Here is a 16,853-nt window from a genome sequence, read left to right on the forward strand (position 1 = left end):
CAAGGTCACAGGATATGAGATCAATACATAAAAACCCATTTGTATTTGTATACAATGGCAACAAAACATTGGAAATTGAATTTTAAAATGGTAACATTTGCAATAGCACTAGAAATTCCAAACCCTTAGTCATAATTCTTACAAAGAATTATTCTTACAAGGTCTGGAGGCTCAGCACCATAAAACTTCAATGAAAAACATCAAAGATGGCCAGAGTAAATACAACCTGCTTCCTAAACTGAAGCCTTGCTGTGGATATCTTGGTGACAGATAGCCTAAAAGAGGGTCTCCAGTGAGCCTTGCCTTCTGGGCATTTACATAACCCCTCTCTTTTTTTTTTTCCATTTTTTATTAGGTATTTCGCTCATTTACATTTGCAATGCTATACCAAAAGTCCCCCATAGCCACCCACCCCCTCTCCCCTACCCACCCACTCCCCTTTTATGGCCCTGGCGTTCCCCTCATAACCCCTCTCTTGAAGGGTACACTGGAGGGAGATATGCACTTGCAGTAAACAGAAGAGGCAAGAAGCAAGTCTGGGGAAGTATCACCTCCTAGATGGGCTTCCTAAGAGGCCATGTTTCTGCTGGGCACTCCCTCTCACACTCCCGAGTGCGTTAGTAGCCGTGTTGTGAGCAGTTCTAGAGAGGCCAAGGGAGCTGTGGAGAGTCCTCCAGCCACAATTAGCAGGGAACGGTATCTTTAAATATATATATTTCGTTTGTTTATTTTTATTTTATTTTACATGGGGTGTTTTGCCTGAATGTATGTTTGTATATCACTACATGCCTGATGCCTGAGAAGGCCAAAAGACGGCATGAGATCCTTTGAAGCTGGAATTACAGATAGCTGTGAGCTGCCATGGGGTTACCGAGAATCTAGGACTAGAACTCAGGTCCTCTGAAAGAACATTTTGTCTTCTTCTTTTTTTTTTTCCTTAGATATTTTCTTCATTTACATTTCACATGCTATCCCAAATTTTGTCTTCTTAGCTGCTGGGCTGCTTAGCGTTTTGTTTGTTTGCTTTTTGTTTGTTCATTTTTCAACATGACAGAAGCTGGAGTCACCTTGGGAGAGAGAACCTCAATTGAGAAAATGACTCCATCTGATTGTCACGGAGGCAAGCCCTTGAGGCCATTTTCATTGAGGTGGAGGCCCAGCCGTGTGTGTGTGTGTGTGTGTGTGTGTGTGTGTGTGTGTGTGTGTGTGTCTGTCTGCCTGCCTGTGTGTCTGTCTGCCTGTCTGTGTGTCTGCCTGTGTGTGTGTGTCTGTCTGTCTGTGGGTGTGGTGCCCCCCCCCCGCACTCCCTCCCCCAGGAAGTATGAAAAGGCAAGCCATGGGGATGAAGCCAGTAAGCAGCAGCACCCCTCCATGGCTTTTCCTGTGTAGTTCCTGCCTCCAGGTTCCTGCACTACTTGAGTTCCTGGCCTGGCTCCCCTCAGTGATGGAGTATATGTGAAACTGTAAACTGAAATAAACCCTTTCCTCCCAAGTTGGTTCTGATCGTGGTGATTATTATAGACAATAGAAAAGCAAACTGGGATCTCTCCAAATCTACACCACGGATGGGTGTGTGGGTATCCTTAGAGCCATCAGAACCTCTGGAGCCAGAGTCACAGGCAGGAAGTGAGCTGCCCGATAGTGAGGCTGGGAACTAAACTTCGATCCTCTGCCAGACAGCAAGTGTTCTTAACTGCTGGTGAGGTTAATCACGCAGACAACTCTTATGACTGTGGACATTCCCAGCAGATCGTTACCTCAGCTCTGGCTGACGACTTGATTGCAACCTTGTGAGCTAAGGATCCTGAGGTAGGAGGCCCTGAACTCTACCCAGATTCCTGAACCACAGGATTTGTGAGGTAATACGTATGAGTGTGACAGGCCACTAGGTTTTGAGCCATTTTGTAAGGTAGTAATAAAGAAAATGTCATATTTCTCCAAATTCATGAAAAGATTGCCAGGAGCCTCAACCCCAGGAAGGCTTTTTGTAGAAAATTTCAAACAGACCTTGTACATTCTTTGTAAGAATTATGACTAAGGATTTGATATTTCTAGTGCTATCACAAACTTTATAGTTTTAAATTTTAATTTCCAATGTTTTGTTGCTGTTGTATACAAATACAATGGGTTTTTATGTATTGATCTCATATCCTGTGACCTTGACTAAACCCATGTACTGGTTCTAGCAACCTTCTTGGTGTGCTCTTCGAGTGTCTCTGCAGTGACTATAGAACCAAGTGATCCACCGACTGGAACAGGGAGGGCGGGAGAGACCTGCATGGAAGCAGTCCTTTGATTTGTTTTTGACAAGACTACAAAGGTGATTTTATTTTTTAATTAAAAAAACTTATTAAGTTTTCATTTTTTTGACATGTGTGGTTGTGTGTGGATGTGTATGACGTGGCATGCACATGGTGGTCAGGGGACTTCTGACAGAGTCAGTCCCCTCCTGCTACGTGGGTCCTGGAGATTCAACTCCCATTCTCAGACTTGGTGGCAGATGCCTTGCTCCACTGAGTCATCTTGCTGGCCCCAGAGGTGTTTTTCCAAAAAGATAGTATCTTTAAGGAGTGTTTCCTGGGGGCTACTGGACATTCCTATCTAGCAAAGCAAAGGGCTTTGTTTTGTACAAACATCAGCAAACTTCAACAAAACATTAGACACATGAGTGCATGTGACACATGCCTTAATGGGCCCAGGAGAGAAATGTAGATAGTTTTTAAGTTTCATAACTAAAATAGTATAGTTTGGGGAGGGGAGCAGGATTTCTCTGTGTAGCCCTGGCTGTCCTAGAACTTGCTCTGTAGACCAGGCTGTCCTGCCTCTGCCTTCTCTGTGCGGGGATTAAAGGCGTGGACCACCACTTGCACAGCCCTAAATTGTACACTTTTTTCTTTTTACATTTACTCTTTTACAAACTTTGTTTTGAGCTACATTTACTTGTGTGTGCCGGTGTGTGTATGTCTCATGGTGCACATGTGAAAGTCAGAAGACAGCCTATGGGTTCTGGAGGTTGAACTCCAGTCAACAGACTTACTTGACATCAAGCGCTCTTCCCTCTGAAATGGTCGGATCTGGCCCTTCCTGGTAGACCTGTTACCCTGGGGCTTCTCTAAAAAGAGAGGTGAGAGGCAGCAGAAACACTTATGAGAACACATTCGTTCAGTTGCTCTCTCTGCAGTCCTTATGTGGGGAGGTGGGAAGACAGTCATGACATGAAATGCACAAATGGACTGAACCTTTGGGAAAAAGGCCTCGAATCAGTCAGCAAAGAAACACTCCTGAAGGATCACAGCTCTTCCTGGGCCATCAGGCCCACCAGCGCTGCCTGTACCTCACCTGCCTGAGTTTGGGGCAGCAGACAGTCCTGAATGAGGGCCACTGCAGCTGCCTCTGTCAAGCTGCTGAAGTCCTGCGATGTTTTGACAGGGAGGTGGCCGGCCAGCTCACAGAGCAAATGTGTTCTCATGAGTGTTTCTGTTGCCTCTCACCTCTCAGAGAAGCCCCAGGGTAACAACACTAAATGCCCCACTTTCCTTTATTCCAAAGCTGGACTTCCGGGCCCATAGAATGACTCGGATCCCACTGAGGTCTGAGGTCCATGATGCCTGCCCGGGTGGAGCTCCCGGGTCACAAATAAGTTATGAACAATCTCACAGTCACTCAGGTAGTCAGTAGCTCCGCATACCCTGCTAATTAACGCTCCCAAATCAGGTCCTGGCCCACTCGTGTAAAAGAGAAAGCCAGGAGCCGGCAGGGCCTGCAGCAGATGGGTCAAGGGGTGTGCTTGGCGCTCCCTCCACAGGCAGTGGGTGGGCCAGGTAAAGATGGTTCGCAGAGGCCAGACCTCCCAGGCTGTTGAAGCCAACCTGGAAGCCTGGGTCAAGCTCAGTAGGACAGCTTCTAGCCCCACCCGTAGCACTCCAGGCAGCAGCCGTTGGGGAAGCCCATGAGCAGGTGCAGGCACCAGCAGCACATGACTCCAGGGAGCTGACATTGATCACTACAAGGACGTCCTCTTGCTTTGGAGCAGCTGGGCCATTAAGCTCCCTTTACACAAGGGAAAAGGACTTCTCTAGGTCGGATTTTATTGAAGTGAAACTGTTCCGGGCCAAACTCCTGCCTCACACTTTTGATATTCTGAGGGCGCCTCCTCTGTATCCCTTGCTCTATATGCGGCTGAGCTACAAACCCCACGGAACCAGGGAGGATTTGGGTCTGCAGATCTTCTAGGCGGTATCGAAACAGGCCCAGTTCCAGCTGCTGCCTCAGTGCAAAGCAGACTGCAGAGTCAAAGTGGGGTAGTGGTAGTGTGTCCACGGCACTACGTGAATTCCTTGGCCACTGAATTTCCTAGCCAACGAGATCCTCCTGGCCATAGACAAAGTCAGGGATGCCCTGTTTCTCCCAGTCCTCAGGATCTGGAGGCAGCAGATAGGAAGTCTCCTGTGAATGATGTGGAACAGCCACGAAGGCTACTCAATATGGTCTGGGCTGACCAATGGTGGCAGCTGCTCGCAAGGACGCGTCTAGGCAGTCTCAAGGCGGTGCTGAAGGCCCAGAGGGTTCCTAGAGAGCTGTTGGTCTTCAGTCTGAGTTGGCAGCTGGAAGGCGATGATTCTAATGTCATCAAAGGAACTCCTTTGTGGCAGGAACAGGAGGATACTTATCAGCAAGCCAAGGCAAACAGGCAAAAGCCGAGTTTCCAGCTTCAGTTTCCCTTTTGTACGGGTTGCCACCTGAGCACACTGCGCAGTGGGTTTTCGCACTTCAAATAAGCTGATCAAGAAAATCCCTCACAGGAGTGTCCAACAGTTTCCCTTCTACTTGACTCCAAATCCAATCAAATTGACCACCAAGATCACAGAATTCACGTTTCCTCCTCCGGAAGCTTGGAATCTTCACTTTTTCACACAGTGATATGTTCATTCATACTTGCATCTGATTATTATTTGAGAGGAGGGAAGGGCAAACCTTGGTCCCTAAAGCTGGAAGCTTTCAATTTGTGGGAAGAATCAAAGGAGGCACCTCAGCTGTGACGATAAAACAGCAGTGGGGAATCTGTGGACAGAACTGACCTCTAAATGCCCGAGTCGGGACACATCGCTGAAAATGAACTTGTTTGTAAAATGGAAGCCTGCCTTGTCAACTGTTCCACGAACGGGTGATAACTGCACAATCCAGTAAACACCTTCAAGAACCTCTTCTAGGGCAAGCTAAGCTTCTTCTAGAATTGGGACGGCGGCAGAGGCTGCAGCTCTTGTCCCGTGAGACAGTCCAGGACTGCCCCTACCCGCAGAGGGGCACCGGATCTCCTCCAGCCCGGGAGCGAGTATGGAGGCTACCCGCCTCCACCCAGAGCTGGGGTCTTCTGCACTTGCTTTAGGTGAGGCGGAGGCATCTCAAGGCTCTGTGCACAGGCTGGTCCTGGCAATTGTACACTTCCAAATATTGAAATAAAGATTAGAAACTGAGCAAATTAAGCAAAAATAATACTAGGATGAAAGTAGTGGATACATCTTATAAATTACTAGATGACAAAAAAGTAAAGCCCAGCACAAACTGGGCCATCCTAGCAAAGGTCAAAGAATGGAAAGGAAAAGAAGTGTCATGACTGCATGAGACACAGACCACCGAGAAACAAACCAGAGTAAGTTGTCACAATAAAACAAGTGGGTACACTTTCTCTGGGCTGGAGAGACGGCTCATTGGTTAAAGGTGCTTGCTACTCTCTCAGTTTCCCAGAACCCATGTTGGGCAGCTCACAGGGCATGCACACAGTGACACACACACACACACACACACACACACACACACACACAGAGAGAGAGAGAGAGAGAGAGAGAGAGAGAGAGAGAGAGAGAAAATTTAAAAAAGATTTAAAAATGTGTAACATTTCTTATTTCTTCTTTTGCATCTTATAAGATGAAGTCTCATGTAGACTTCTGGCTTCCTGCCTCAGCTTCCCGAGTGCTGGGATTTTAGGTGTGCCACCAGGGAACACTGTTCATTCCTCAAACAATGGAAGATTTTCATTTGGGAAAACACACAGCTGTTTGTTCTCTATTGAGGACACACATAAAAGACTAGATATGGTGGCACATGCCTGTGTTCCCAGCACTTAGAAAGTGGAGGCAGGGTCAGGAGTACAAGGTCATCTGTGGCCAGGTAGTGAGTTTGAGGTCAGCTTGGACTACATGAGTGCAAGTCTCAAAAGGAAGAAATAAAGGAGAAGAAGACACACGTAAAAACAAGCAAAGATTACAAATAAAAATTGGGAAGCTATACTAAGCAGATTCGGGGAAAAGAAAGCATTATGGAATTTTTTTATAATAGACAAATAGAATACAAAACAGCAAACATTTAATAAGACTAAGAGCAATATTTTATCATCATATAATGTATAATTCATGAACTTTTATGTACCCTCAGCAGTAGCAAAACAAAGACAGAAGATTAAATTGAAACACAGGGCTAAGGGAAGTCAGAAACTGTCCTGTCAGAGCATTTCCACTCCAATGCTCTCAAGCTCTTGCCTGTTTATTTAAGGTTTTTATAGTGATGGGTAATTTACATCTAACAGAAATCTATGCACATCAATGTGTTTACTGTTCTACTTTGTGTATATGTGTGGGTATATAATATATACACATGTATGTATATAACATATATTATTATTATAATATTACACTCATATATATATATATATATATATATATATATATATATATATATATATATATATATATATTTTCTTTGCTGGGAATAGAAACCAGAATCTTACTCATGCTAGGCAAGTGCTGTGTACCACTGAGCTACATCCCTCACCTAATATGTTTATTATATTTGAAGCACTTATGGCACTTCTAAGTATGACCTAAAGATTCTTTCTCTAATAATAATTAAAGAGCTTTTCTGCTTTCTCTCTCACACACTAGGATAACAAATTTAGAATTAAAATTTTCTTTCCTTTGGAAGAAATCTTGCAGGAAGTGTCAAAAACATTACAAGTCACCCTATGTGCTCTGTGTCCAGCTTCCTCCAATGGTGGCACTGTATATAATACAAACTACCAGGAAATTGAAAATTATTGTAATCAGTTAATTATTGTTCACTGTCTTATAGATATTCAGTTTTCACTATTGGTTTACATTGTTTTCTTGAAATACGGTTTCACGTAGCCCTGGCAGGCCTTAAACTCGCTATGTAACAGCCAAGGCTTGTTTTCAATTCCTGATTCTCCTGCTTCCATCTCCACAGTGCAGGGATTATAAACGTGTGCCACCACACTTGGTTTAATATTCACCGTTTTTATGTTGCATTTGTCTGTGCAGGTTTGAGGGCTCATTTTATCATATGTGTAGATTTATGTACTGATCATCACAATCAAGACTCAGACTTGTTCCTTAGTCACTAAGGAATACTATCTCAGAATTTTGCATTTGCATGTAGTTTCCTTCCTGGCCTCCTGTTCTTGTTGCCTGGCAACCACTAATTTGTTCTTCTTCTCTACCGTTTTGTTATTCCGAGCATATTATACGGATGGAATCATACAGTGTATAACCTTTTGAGGTTAACTTTTTTCCCTGTGAATAATGAGCTTGAGGTCCATGCAAGTTGTTGGTAAAATATCAATAATTCATTTCTGTTGCTTTCAAAATACGATTCTATTCTACAGCTATACAGAAGTTTGTCTAACCATTCACCCACCGAGATGGGTTTAGGATGTGTTTAGCGTTTTGCTTTGGGGAGTTAAGCTGCTGTGAGCATTCATACACAGGGTTTTTCTGGACCAAGGTTTCTTCAGGATAAATGTTTAAAAGCAGGTATATTCAATCACATGGTTAATGCAGGTTTAATTTTAACTGTTTTCCAGAGTGGCTAGATCACTTTACATTTCTACTACTAATTTATGAAGTGACATAATTCCTCCACATCCTTACTAGCATTTGATATTATTTTATTTATTAAGATAATTTTATTTATTAAGATTATTCTTTTCCTTAAAATTATTTATTTGTGTGTGTGCATGTGTGTGTGTATGTGTGTATGTGCCTGTGCGTGTGTGTGTGTGTGTGTGTGTATGCTATATGTATAAGTGCCATAGGAGGCCAGAAGAGGGTGTTGGATCCCCTGAAGCCGGAGTTACAGTTGCAGGTGGTTTTGAGCTACCGTGTGGGTGCTGGGAATCAAACCGCAGTCCACTACAAAGGTAGCAAATGCTCTTAACCACTGAACTCTCTCTCCAAGCTCTGAGATTTTTTTCATACAATATATTTTGATCATGTTTTCCCTCCTTCAACTCCTCTCAGATCCTTCCTACCTACGTATCCACCCAACTTCATGTTCTTTCTCTCTCTCTTCCCCTCTCCCCTCTTCTCTCTTTCTCTCAAAACAAAAACAGATATTACCCCCCCCCCCCACACACACACAAAAATCAAGAATCAAAATAAACAAAAAAGTCCATTGAGACAAAAAAAAGTAATAAAGAAATAAGCAAGAGCAACTCCTCTCAAAAAAAAAAACCCATGAAATTTGCTTTGTGTTGGCCACCTACTCCTAGTCATGGGGCCTGCCCTGGAGTGTGGCTTATATGACCAGTGACACTCCCTTTGCCAGCAGGTATCAATCACAAATAACTTCTTGGTTAGAGGTGGGAGCACATGTCCACTTCCCCCTCTCAGTGCTGGGACCTTGTCTGGCTGGGACCTGTGCGGGCTCTCTTTGTGTTGCTACAGTTTCAGTGAGTTCCTGTGTATCAGTCTCGCTGTCCCCGAAAGACCGTTTCCTTGGAGTCACCACTACCTCTGATTCTTCCTGTCTTTCAGCCTTCTCTTCTGCTTAGACCTCTGGGCCTTGAGGGGAGGGGTTAGGAAGATACCCCATTTAGGACTGAGTGTTCCAAAGGCTCAACCATTGCACATTGTCCAATTATGGATCTCTGTGTTACTTCCCGTCTGCTGTAAGGAGAAGCTTTTCTGATAAGGGTTGAGTGAGGACTCATCTATGGGTATAACAACATGTTACCAGAAGCCATTTTATTGTTGTGTTCCTTTAGTGTTTTCAGGAATGGAGCCTTACCATCTGGTTATGGAGGGTAACTAGTAGTCTTGGCAAAAGCCTGTGATATTTGGGGGATCTTAGAGCCCCTTTGGCCAATGACTCAGTAGGATATAACCCATTTTGGGCATCAGAGGTTGAATTTGGTGGCATAAGATGTCTAGTTGGAGCACTGTCCCCTTCATGGAGATTCCATTTAAATTTCTTTCATGTACGTACATATTTTCAGAAGCTTCTTCAACAGTTGGTTCCCATATGGTTCTTCAAACGACCTTTAGTCTTAGCTGTCCCTCCCCATATATATTCCTTCTTACCCCACTCTTCCATCCCCATTGTAATTTAATCCTTCTAGTTTAGTTTGTCCTTCATCTTTCCATAACACTATTTTATTTACCCTTTGGGATATTCTCCCCTTACTAGGTTCTTGACCTCTGTGGTTATTTGGATTGTAGCACACACAAGCATTTGGTCCTATTATCGTTTTTTATTTTATTTTTATTTTTTATTTTGCACTTGTTGGGTGAACAGTGATCTTCTCGGCCTCCTTGCTCCCTCTGCTCCCTTTCCCCTTGTTTCTCTTCCTCCCCTCTCCCCTTTCCTTCTTTTACATATTCAGGAAACATGTCCTCTGTAGAGTTGTGAGGTATCTACCAGAGAAGACTGCTCTTGTTGTTAAGCCAACAGAAAGTCTTTATTAGCTGGTCAGTGACTACTCTGGGTGCTTGGGATCACAAGGCCTTTCTCAGCGTCTAAGCAAAAAGGTTGACATATGTTAGCTAACAAGAAGAGTTAGCCAGAAACAGAACTACAGAAGCCAAAAAGCAAGGTCAGTCCATTTAGAGACTTTCCCACAACATGGACTTTGATGGATTAGGCCTTTGTTTTAGTTTTGGCAGGTGGTGCTGTCTATGTGTTGAATTTTACGGCTTGAGTGGTACTTCCATCATGAAGTCAGTTGTGCTAAAGTCTGGGGCCTACTAAGGTCTGGGGACCTGTCACAGTAGGGCATATTATTTGCAAATATTTTCACCTAGTATGTAGCTTGTATTTCCATTCTTCCAGCAAGGTCTTTCATTGTACAAAAGATAATTATTCTAAAGTCTAATTATTAATTTCTATGGATTGTCTTTTTGGTGTCTTGTCTAAAGAAACCACTATAATTCCAGTTACTGATGATTCTTTTCTTAAACTTTCCTTTAAAAGTTTTAGGTTTGGGCAGGGCATGGTGACACATGCCTTTAGTCCCAGCACTTGGGAGGCAGAGGCAGGCGGATTTCTGAGCTCTAGGCCAGCCTGGTCTACAGCCAGGGCATATAGAGAAACCCTGTCTCAAAAAAAATTTTAAGTTTATGTATTAAAATTCACGATCTATTTTTAATTTCTTTCCTGTATACTATTCAGGTTAAATTTTTGTGTTTTTATTTTGCTTATAGCTGGCTAATCAATTAAGTGACATTTGTCGGAAAGACTATTCTTTCTCCATTGAGTTGCCTTTGCACCTTTTTAAAAATTATTTTCATTAAAAATTATTTGGTCTATTTACAGACTGCGTCACTCCATTGATCTATGTTTCTTCTTCTGCTGGTTTCATGCTGCCTAGATTTCTGTAGCTATGTCTTACGTCGATATTCCCTTCACTACTCCTAACTAATTCCTCTTTTTCTAAAATTGTTTTCAACATTCTAGTTCTTTTGTCTTCTGCACATAACTTTTAGAATGAGCTTGAAGAAGCTGATGAGGAGGGCGACCCTGTAGGAGGGCCAACAGTCTCAATTAACTTGGACCCTCGAGATCTCTCAGACACTGGGCCACCAACCAAGCAGCGTACACCAGATGATATGAGGCCCCCAACACACATACAGTAGAAGACTTCTGGGTCTGTGTTCATTCAGAGATGATGCACCTAACCCTAAAGAGACTGGAGGCCCCAGGGAGTTTAGAGGTCAGGTGGGGTGGGGTGGGGGTAGGGACATCCATGTGGAGATTGGGTAACGGGGGCAGGGGGGGAGGTATGGGATGTGGAACAGTCAGAGAGTGAACCGGGAGGGGGATAAAGTCTGGACTCTAAAAAAAGCTTAAATACGATTTTAAAAAAATGAGTGAGCTTGCATCTACCAAAAAAGTCCTGCCAGATCTGATAGGACTTGTGTCAAACCTGTGTATCAATCTGGGCAGGGTTTACCTGGGTACTGAATCTGGCATTTCTAAACTAGATTCTTTTCGTCAGCAGTCTAAAAATTCCAATATACAGAGCTTATATATGTCTTGTTAGATTTATTCCTAGGTATTTTTGAAACATAATTTTTGAGACAGGGGTCTCACTATGCAGCCTTGGTTTGTCTGAAACTCTCTATGTAGAGCAGGCTGTCCTTGAACTCACAGAGATCTGTTACCACACCTGGCTTAAACAGTAATTCTAAATGGCATTGTGGGCCTTTTTATTATTAATAATTTTCTTTCTTCTCATTTTTTGAATCAATTACTTCAGCCTATTATTAATATGGTTAAAAGATTGCATTGGTTGTTCAATTTTTTAGATTAAAAAATTATTTTATGTGCATGTTTAGAGTGCTTGTCTGTATGTGTACTTTGTGTCAGGGGCTCGAGGGTGACAGATTACCCTGGAACTGGAGTTATAGGTGACTGTGAGCTGCCATGTGGGTGCTGGGAATCTAAACCAGGCCCCTTATAAGAGCATCAAGTGCTGTTAAACTGCCGAGCCAGCCCCGGTTGATTTCTGAATATCGAACACCTTCTGAAGGATACCTCCAATTGACTGTGGTGCATACAGTTCGTTTTGGATATTTCAGAATTTGACTTGTAACCTTTTCCAGTTGAATAGCCTTTGTCTGCTTTTGCTATTAGGGTGACATTGTCTTTGTAAAATGAGTTGAGAAAAATTCCTTCCTCTTCAATTTATAGGATAGTTTCTGTGGAGTTTTGGATAAAATTCACTGAATTTTAAAGCCGAATGACACCCTTGAAATCACTGACTGGAACTTGTGTTTGACTATAGCGACTCCAGAGACCCATTTTTTTTTTCTCTCCAGGTTACCAGAACCAATTGTAGATTTGTTTATCTTGAGGGATTAGCTGAGGAATAAAATGACTGTCTTTTGACAAAGAGTACAAAAAAAAAAAAAAAAAAAAAAGACAGATCCAGGAGTAGCCAGAAAGCCATTTCCTAACAAAATTGACATTTGTTCTGTTCTCTGCAATGTAAGTCCCGGAAATGACAAATTCAAGTGGAGAGGAGAGAACAAAGCCGAGCCCTGCAGGTTGGTGAGCCTCAGGCTGGCACAAGTCAAAGTACAGGCACGTCTGCAGCCACTGAGAAGGTTAAAAAACAATCAAACCAAAACCAAACCGAAATCTACCTCCGGAAAGTGAGTAAATCACTAAGGAGGAAGACGAAGCAAGGGAGCCAACAAAGGGGGTGTGTTAAAGCCGTGACCACTGTGGGGGCCTCAAACTCAACTTGGCTGGAAAATTCTGAGACCCATCAATAAAAATGCACAAGGCAGAAGGAGCTGGGATATCTCCAACCCACTTCTCTCAGCCTCTGAGGGAGAGCAACTCAAGAGTGGAGTTGATTCCCTACCTGTTTTGCCCACGGGCATCTGCCATAAACAAAGATGCCTAGGGATTGGCAAGTTAGAAGCTGGGTAAAAGCCAGGAGATCCAGGCAGTCTCTCTATAATGTCTGCTACAGTATGGTTGGAAGGGAGAGAAATTAGCTTCCACAGAAATATTTGCATGATATTAGAAGAGAAACATGAATACCATGATTTAATTTGTTGCAAAATTACTTGAACTATGGAAATGTATTCCACATAAATGACCCAGAATTTTTGTCGGAAATAATGTTCCTGCCAGGCACAGTGGGCACGTGGCTCAAGTCTTGGCCACGCTGGAGAATGGGACAGGAGGCAGGCTGGAGTCTGAGAGTAGGAGGGCAGCCTGGGCAAAAGGGAGAGGCAGGTCTCAAAAACAATCCCTTTGATGTTGTACTTTCATTCATAGTTTGGGAAGGGAAAGAGAGACTGGTAAGGTACTGTCTTTGCATAAAGAAATTTTAATTTGGCTGAAATGGATGCAAATCTAAATACTGCCCTCTGACCTTATTCATTCTAGCAGGGTAAAAGAGTTATGTTCATTTATTTGTACAAAGAGACAAAGTATCCTGAATCAGAAAATAAAAAACAACAGCATGCTTAAAATAACCTATGGATTAATATTTAAAATTTCTGAAGAGATGACGTCACAGTAAAACTCTTCAGACAGATAGTATAACAGCATTAGTCATAGATTTCCGGAAATGCTGATCCAACATCTTTTAACACTGAAATCTTATTTATAGAAATCTGTCATAGTTATTGATCCAAAACATGTTTTGAGTCTTTAAAGATTTCCATGAAGGAGCAGCATATTTTTTTTAATTGTGGCCCATAACCATCATGTCTTTTTATTGTCATTTTCAGAAGCTTCTCATATCTGCAAATGATAGAGAATTGGGGAAGATGTAATTTGACAGGTTAATTTGAATGCCAAAAATTGTCATAATTTAATATCACCAGGGAGAAATGAATATTCACTTTTCCAAAAATACAGAAGGAAATGATTTACTCTTCGAGAACTTTAAAAAACAGCACACTTGAATATTTTAAGCTTAATGTCATTTCTATGAATCATAGTTGAATATAATAGTGTAAATTTATAGACTAGGATCAGTTTTAGATGTTGGGCCATATTAGCTTGTTCTGCACCTTTCCTGGCCAAAGATACTGGACCTCTCATGTGCTTCTAGACAAAAATTTAATAGTAGAGTTGAAAAAAATTCTGTTACTAAAGCCTGGCTAATTTTATAAACTTACTATATTATAGTTACTAGTTTGATTTGAAAATAAGCCATAAGCTAGTTTTAAATGAAAGGACATGTAAAACAACCTAATTCCCCTTTCTTTCCTTTTTTTTTTCTTTTCTTTTGTCTCTTTTTGAAATAGACTCATTCTGTAGCCTATGATATCCTGGAACTCACTTAGTAACGTAGGCTGGCCTCAACTTCAGAGCGGCCCTCCAACTTTGGCCTCCTAAGTTCTGAGCATACAGGTGTGGACTCCACCTGGCTAGGCCAACCATTTTTAGAGCTGTCTTCTGAACTGGAGACTGTTGGCTTGGAAGTATGTTAAAGGTTTAATCCCCAGCTGGTTACACTATTGAACAGTAGTGGACCAATTCAGAGGTGGGACCTGGGGCAGGTTATCAAAGGAGGGATATTGGGACCCTGGCCCCTTCCTGTTTTACTTTCTTTTCCAACCGCCATGAGCTGAACAGGCCTTTTCTGTCACACAGTCCTGCCATAGTGCACTGTGTCTCCAAGGCCTGAAAGGACAGTGCCAAAAATCCCTGGCCTGAAAACTCTACCAAAATAACTATTTCCTTCTTACAGGTTGACCAATTCTGGCATTTTGTCACAGTAATAGTAAACTCATTAATATAGAGACCAGGCTAATGCTAAAACATGAACACCACCAAGAAGGGTGTGTCAAGTTGCTTGAAATGATGAAAACAGTTTTAAAATTATTACACATTCAAATATATAATACACATTGAATATATATTTGCTGAATTAGTTTTTAGGTTGTTTTTCTAATAACAATTTTAGCTACTTGGTGGATATTCAATAAAAAAAAAATCCAGATCCTAGCAGGGTGTGGTGGTGGTGCTTGCCTTTGATCCCAGCACTGGGGAGGCAGAGGCAGGTAGATCTCTGTGAGTTTGAGGCCAGCTGGGTCTACAGAGCCAGTTCCAGGGCAACCAGGGCTATGTAGAGATACCGTGTCTCAATCCCCTCATGCCAGATCCTGGAAGATTCTGTCAGCTAAAGCAACAAATTGTGTAAGGATGAAAAAGTGGTAGACAGGCAGGGCTGGAGAGATGGCCATTGGTAAAGAGCACTTGCTATTCTTACAGATTTGGTGCCAAGTTCCCACATGGCATCTAACAACTCTAATTCCAGTTCCTGGGCATCCAATGCCCTCTTCTGACTTTTGCAGGTACTGTACACACACGTTGGACAGGCATAACTTGCAAGCAAAACACTCATACACATAAGCAAAACAAATAAGCCAGGCAGTGGTGGCACACTCTGGAGGCAGAGGCAGGTGGATCTCTGTGAGTTTGAGGCCAGCCTGGTTTACAGAGAGTTCCAGGGTAGCAGGGCTGTTACACAGAGAAACCCTGTCTTGAAAACAAACAAATAAACAAAACCCCAAACAATACAACAACAAAAATCAAAATAAAAACATCAGAACAGAAAACTGAAAAAACAAAAATTAAAAAGAATGGGACCTCATAAAATTGCAAAGCTTCTGTAAGGCAAAGGACACCGTCAATAAGACAAAAAGGTCACCAACAGATTGGGAAAGGATCTTTACTATCCTAAATCAGATAGGGGACTAATATCTAATATATAAAAAGAACTGAAGAAGGTGGACTCCAGAAAATCAGATAACCCCATTAAAAAATGGGGCTCAGAGCTAAACAAAGAATTCTCACCTGAGGATTACCGAATGGCTGAGAAACACCTGAAAAAATGTTCAGCATCCTTAATCATCAGGAAAATGCAAATCAAAACAGCCCTGAGATTCCATCTCACACCAGTCAGAATGGCTAAGATCAAAAATTCAGGTGACAGCAGATGCTGGCGAGGATGTGGAGAAAGAGGAACACTCCTCCATTGTTGGTGGGATTGCAAGCTTGTACAACCACTCTGGAAATCAGTCTGGCGGTTCCTCAGAAAATTGGACAAAGTACTACCGGAGGGTCCCGCAATACCACTCCTGGGCATATATCCAGAAGATGTTCCAACTGGTAAGAAAGACACATGCTCCACTATGTTCATAGCAGCCTTATTTATAATAGCCAGAAGCTGGAAAGAACCCAGATGCCCCTCAACAGAGGAATGGATACAGAAAATGTGGTACATTTACACAATGGAGTACTACTCAGCTATTAAAAAATGAATTTATGAAATTCCTAGGCAAATGGATTGACCTGGAGGGCATCATCCTGAGTGAGGTAACCCAACCACAAAAGAATTCATATGATATGTACTCACTGATAAGTGGATATTAGCCCAGAAACTTAGAATACCTAAGATACAAGATACAAAGCACATGAAACTCAAGAAGAACGAAGACCAAAGTGTGGACACTTTGCCCCTTCTTAGAATTGGGAACAAAACACCCATGGAAGGAGTTACAGAGACAAAGTTTGGAGCTGAGACAAAAGGATGGACCATCTAGAGACTGCCATATCCAGGGATCCATCCCATAATCAGCTTCCAAACGCTGACACCATTGCATACACTAGCAAGATTTTGCTGAAAGACCCTGATATAGTTGTCTCTTGTGAGACTAGGCCAGGGCCTGGCACACACAGAAGTGGATGCTCACAGTCAGCTATTGGATGGATCACAGGGCCCCCAATGGAGGAGCTAGAGAAAGTATCCAAGGAGCTAAAGGGATCTGCAACTCTATAGGTGGAACAACAATATGAACTAACTAGTACCCCAGAGCTCATGTCTCTAGCTGCATATGTATCAGAAGATGGCCTAGCCGGCCATCAGTGGAAAGAGAGGCCCATTGGTCGTGCAAACTTTATATGCCCCAGTACAGGGGAAAGCCAGGGCCAAAAAAGGGGAGTGGGTGGGTAGTGGAGTGGGGGGGAGGGTATGGGGGACTTTTGGGATAGCATTGGAAATGTAAATGAGGAAAATACCTAATAAAAAA

The 16,853-nt window shown here is 42.6% G+C and overlaps 1 pseudogene; it reads right to left on the reverse strand.

The window, feature by feature from the left end:
- Positions 1 to 3,289: 3,289 nt before the first annotated feature.
- Gm14826 lies at positions 3,290 to 12,680 on the reverse strand (annotated as a pseudogene).

Source organism: Mus musculus, chromosome X (genome assembly GCF_000001635.26).
Source record: "Mus musculus strain C57BL/6J chromosome X, GRCm38.p6 C57BL/6J".
Classification (NCBI taxonomy): Eukaryota; Metazoa; Chordata; class Mammalia; order Rodentia; family Muridae; genus Mus; species Mus musculus.